This window comes from Peromyscus eremicus, chromosome 3 (assembly GCF_949786415.1).
Source record: "Peromyscus eremicus chromosome 3, PerEre_H2_v1, whole genome shotgun sequence".
Lineage (NCBI taxonomy): Eukaryota > Metazoa > Chordata > Mammalia > Rodentia > Cricetidae > Peromyscus > Peromyscus eremicus.
In genome coordinates this window covers 10408656-10414382 of record NC_081418.1, presented here as the reverse complement: position 1 = coordinate 10414382, position 5727 = coordinate 10408656, and the positions used below count along the sequence as shown (strand labels likewise).

Genomic DNA, 5727 nt, shown 5'->3' with positions numbered 1-5727 from the left:
CCATAACATTTTGGAAATGTTAGTGAAGCATTTTATATTCATATTCTATGATTTCCTTGTCTAAAAAATTCCTTCAAGATCTAAAAGGATTTTTGTGTGTATGCTTGTCTTGTTGTTTAAAAAAGTCCCCTCTGTTGGTGCATCCCTAGTGGTCAATGTGGGAAAGGGGAGACAAGTAAGTGCTGGAGAAAGACGCTATTATATGTTCAAAACCTTTATCCTAGCATGAGGAAGTAGTTAAGCCAAGGAGACATAATACTTTATAAAATGTTACTTTTTGCATAAAATGTTTGGATGCTTAATTGACATGTTATCCCAGAATTTTAGAGAAATAAATGAAGCTCTGTGTTTTCTTGGAATTATACCATATGGGAAAACTCAGGGGAAACCCTCTCTGCTGTTCCATAGTTGTGATGTTACACCCCACAGAGGCCTTTGTTCAACCACGATGACACCACAAAAAATTATTAGAAATGATGGAAGGAAATTCAGAAACATCCTGGTAAACCTATCCACCTTAATAAGTCCATCTTTTTTTTTTTTTTTTTTAATAACAGGGGAGAGTGTGAACGCAGTCCCCCACTGCCACAAATTATGCAGTCGAGTTTCCCGCATTTGGGGAAATCGCAGGGGTCAGCACATCCGGAGTGCAATGAATAAGCACTGGGAAAACCACCTTCGTGATCATGGTATCTCCCTTGCCAGATAAGTATATAAGTCCATCTTAAAGCCATATAATTGCAAGTCTTGTTGCCTTGTTTCTTTCTTTGTGCCCTCTAGACTTTATGGAACAAGCATTTTGCTTATATGCATATAATCATAGGTAATGGTGAGACATAAACACAGTCAAATAGAAAAGAAAACAATGCCATGCCTCATGCAATGTCCATTCTTTGCTAGGTAGAGATAATACTTCTCATAAGGAATTATATTACTTTTACTTATGCTTACTTTCATGAAAATCAGACATTAACTTCTCACAAAAAATCATATCCATATATATTGGCTATATACCTGTGTATGTGTATTCTATTTTAAGCTCCATGAGTTAAAACAGATTTTTTAAAGACTTCAAAGGATGATTTTAAAGGTAGTTACAGTGTTTGACAACCCAGCTGACATTGCCAGAGGTTAACACTGTGGACAAGAAGAACTGTTAGAGCTGAGACATTTGCTTGACAAGAACTAAGCCAAGAAGAATAGCTTATCTCTATAGTTCTTCAAACAATTGTTCACTGAGAACATTTTCAATTAAATCAAATGTAAAGTGTCTAATTGGAGCCATAGTGATAATGTGAGTATTTTCATCAGCAGACACAAAGTCGGTTATGTCATTTTAAACAGAAAAGGACAAAAAGGACAAGAATGAGCAAGAAAGGAAAGTGACCAGATGAAGCTGGTGAGATCAAGGTGAGCCTCCACATCTGAAATTATTAGGATATATATGCCACATACTTTAAATAAATTTAAACTGAGAAATAATACATGTGATCATAAAAAAATTTAGTTGTACTTTCCCATCTGTGTGTTACGTCAAACTGAAAAGTGGGATATGACTTTATAGTAGAGTAACTACCATGAAGGCATGATTCATAGTTCTCATAAATAGATTTTAAAATAATTTTTCCTGTACTTATTTATACGTGGCTTTCAAGCAGTTTCATGAAAATACATGTATATGTGCTGATTTATACTGATTTCTAAGACCTGTGTACACATTAAACAATAAAACGGGAATTTTGAATTTGTGATTCTGAAATAAGAAAATAGCTGTGATCTCCAAAAGTCTGAGAGAAAGAAACACATGCTGTTCATCTTTGTAATGTGCTGCAATAGCATACTGTTGAATACCTGATAATCATTTACTACTATGGGAATGGTGATTGAAGGAAGGAAATAATTCATGGAAGAAGATGATGAGAGCATATATTTTTGTCATGGCCCACACCTTGTCTGCTAGGTGGATGCACAAAGCAAAGGCATGTAGATACTCATGCTACAAGGTGGATGGATGTCCCGCCACACTGAGCAAAATGAAAAATTTTAACCCTTAACAATTTCTGTAGGTTTGGTTTGTGTGTATGTGTGTGTGTGTGTGTGTGTGTGTGTGTGTGTGTGTGTGTGTGTGTACTCTCCATTTTCCTCTAGATTCAGATCTCTGTTTTCAGTGGTCTACTAGATAAACAGCCTAAGTGAACTGATTACTGAAAACTTAGCAAGGAGGAATCCAATTCCATTCACCTTTCCCCAAGCTATGTAATGTTTTCTATGCTATACAGTAAAGCAGACCTATATTGTAGGACTTACAATCCTTATCTAGCTAGGCTGTGTGATTTCTCTCTTGTCAGTCCACTTCCTGCTTATTTTTCTAATTTTTCTTCTTTCTTTCTCTATCTTCTGCTGTGTCCTTTCTTCTTCATCTCACTGGCCTCCTAGTGTAATGTCTACTCATATAATTTAGTTCTACTCAAGGTTTCCAATTTCTCTTTCTCTATTTTGATTCAATGTTATTACACTAAAAATTACCAAATTAGACACAAGTTGCTCAAAATGTTGTCCATAATCAAAGATAGGCATCATTTTCTGTATTTATCCTAGTAGCTCTCTAATTTGGAAAAGAAACCAATCAGCTAGGCATTTCTCTTCCCAAAATAAGTGCCAAGTTTTGTTTTGTTTTATTCTTTCCATGTCAGGCTCCTCCAGGGTGTTGAAATCTTGCCCAGTTAGGAGTTATCTTCTATGTTTAAAATAGCACCACAGGTTTTACTGTTTTGTAGGTTCTTCATAATATTTCCAATGAGATATGATCCCTTTTCTCTCTAAACCAACACTACACCTTTAGATGAGGTTAATTACAGTCTGTCTAGTGGTGCATCTATTTCAGTTTCCTTAAACTTGTATGATACAAGCTACCACATTGTGAGAACCCTGGTCTGCTTTGCTTTGTGTCTATTATAGTCCATAGCTCCATGATTTCCACAGAGTGGTCAGAAAAGGGACTGAATAAAACTAAAATGTCAGCAAGCTAAATAAAACTTGGCCAATCATATCCATTTCTAGGAACTTTTGGTGTCTATGGAAAGATTGGGTACCTATGTAGGGAATCCCTCACCACAGCATGATAGCCGCTGTCTGACTCAGAGCACACATGTGGGTGTCTTCTGAGTGGAACATTCTCTGTGGTAGTCCACTCTTTGAAAGAATATGTTTGAAGGACTGTTATCAGTGGAAAGGCATTTTCATTCTTTTTCCAGATACATCTGGCCACAGAGGGGAATCCTGATGACTCAAGTCATAGAAACATTTATTTGTCTCTGGAAGACAGTTAGCCATCCTGCAACCCATACTGCTTACAGAACCAAGAAAAGGAAATGAAAAGAAAAAGTGATGGATAGACCTGGCAAGTGGCCTAGACATTTGTCCACACTACTGACCCTCTAGAGGAACAAGGAAGATGACGAGTAAAGACAAAAATAGATATTTTCCTGGTAAGTTGAAGCTTAGAATTAGTAAATTCCATATAAAATGTCACAGAATGTTTTAGTTCTAAATGTAATGTATATTAAACCCAGAAATTTGATGTAATTTCTTCTTTTAAAAAAAGTTAAGTCTTTTGTAGGGGCTGGAAAGATGGCTCATCTATCAGAGAATTTGGGTTCTATTACCGGGGCCCATATAAGGCAGCTCACAATGGCATGAAACCAGTTTGAAGAGGTTCCATGTCCTCTTCTGGTCTCTGGAGCACCAAGTACATGCAGGCACTCAGACATACACACAGAAAACATAAATCTTTAAAGTAATATATGTTAAGTGTAGAGTTGATATTTCCATATAAAGAATATATAGGAATGTATATATATAAACTCAGGTGGTCATATCATATATATATGTGTGTGTGTGTGTATACACATACATATATGCACACATATATATGTAAATGATAGGAGAAACACATTATTAGATAATTTTAGTATATATCAGAAACTGTTAAATTATATTAAACAATGCAAACATTGTAATCTATAGGACTAATATAACACATGCTTCCTAAAAATTATAGATTATGAAAAGTAACTTTTTTTTTCTGTCTCTCCTGGTATTTTCCCACCTTGTCTCCATCCCCACCTGGTCCTTGCATTTCCTACCCCTAATCCATTTACAGCTATCTATTCTATTTCACTTTCCTAGAGTTATCTATCTGCCCCCAACCACAGTTTCTTACTCTATACCTAGCCTCTATGGTTTTATGCATTGTAGTTCAGTCATCATTGATATTTAAACAATGGAATATTACTCATACATTAAAGAAATGAAATCATTATATTTTTGGGTAAATGTCTGGAACTAGAAAAAAATAAACTTGGGTAACCCCAGACCCAGAAAGACAAATATGGTAGATATTCTCTTATATGTGGATACTAGCTGCAAATAACAATTTTATGAATCAACTCTATCTTATTATTTTGCTTTGTACAAGTATAACTTGCAAAGAAACTAGGTAAGACAGATATTAATGTTCCAAATGCTAATATATACACATATTCTTAGAAAAGAAATAAACTGTCCAGAAATAGCAATGAAATTTTCCAGATACTTTGTGGACAGTTCTGTGTGACTAGTAAGTCTGAAGCTATTATATTTAATACCAGAGTTCTGGGTTGAGTACAGATCTTAGATACAAATGGTAACAAACAATATAATAGAACCAATACCCTAATTCAGTATAGTTGGAGAATAAAGAGTCAGTTTTCAAAAATCAATAGCATTTCCCTATATTAACAATTAACTATCTCAAATAGGAATCAAGGCTGTTCCATTTGCAATGTCATAAAGATACTCTTAAAATAAATTTAACTGAGAAGGTGTAAAGCCTTAGTGGAGGAAATTAGATTCAGAAATGTGAATGGAAATACTCCCTGCATTCACAAATGCAAAGAACTGACGTTCTATAGGTGCCTATGCTACTCAAAGTGATCTACAAATTTAATGCTATTCTTCACTTTACAATGAAAATTTACACCAAAATTAAAAATTACTTTAAAATCCATATATTACAACAAAGATTCTCCCAACAAACAATGATCTTAAGCTACAAAGGGCAAAGCTGGAGACATCAAATCACTAGGTCAAAAAGTTTCTATATTAATCAAAATTGCACAGGCATAAAATCATATGTACAAAAGTATAATAAAATGGAGGTCAAGTGATAAGCAAAAGTTGCACATTTACAGTCACTTGATATTCTATGTATATGATAAAAATACATTACAGAAAACCTGGTTTTGTGACAAACAAGGCTGAGGAAGCTGAATAATCACATGCAGAATGAATTAAGATATTCTAACAGTATATAGAAACATCAATTCAGGTGGGCAATATTATCCAGATTTTGGGGGGTCTAGCCCCTCAAAAGTCCTCTCCCAGGGTCCGAGAAGAATCTACAACCAGATGATAATCTAATCTTTTATGATATTAAATGACTCTATGCACACAAAACTCTTTAGTCCATTTTATTTTCCTGAGTCAAGATTCTTTCTACACAGCTTCAATTCTGTTTTCATGCTCAGCTCCTCTCTGTCCCTTCTCCTGCTAGCCTATCCTAGTTCTAACTAAGCTCTTTTTGCCTCATCCCCAACTTCATCAGCATTTCTCTCCAAGGTGGTTCCTTCCCTTTCCTCTCCCGGAATTGGCCCCTGATCTGCCAGCAGCCTGACTCTTACCATCCCA

At 35.3% G+C, this 5727-nt stretch overlaps 1 non-coding gene across 1 annotated transcript; it reads right to left on the bottom strand.

Moving 5' to 3' along the window:
- Positions 1–554: 554 nt before the first annotated feature.
- Positions 555–713, bottom strand: LOC131907577 (U1 spliceosomal RNA). The gene has a single exon (XR_009378479.1). It is a non-coding gene; the product is annotated as a U1 spliceosomal RNA (small nuclear RNA).
- Between the last annotated feature and the right edge of the window lie 5014 nt (positions 714–5727).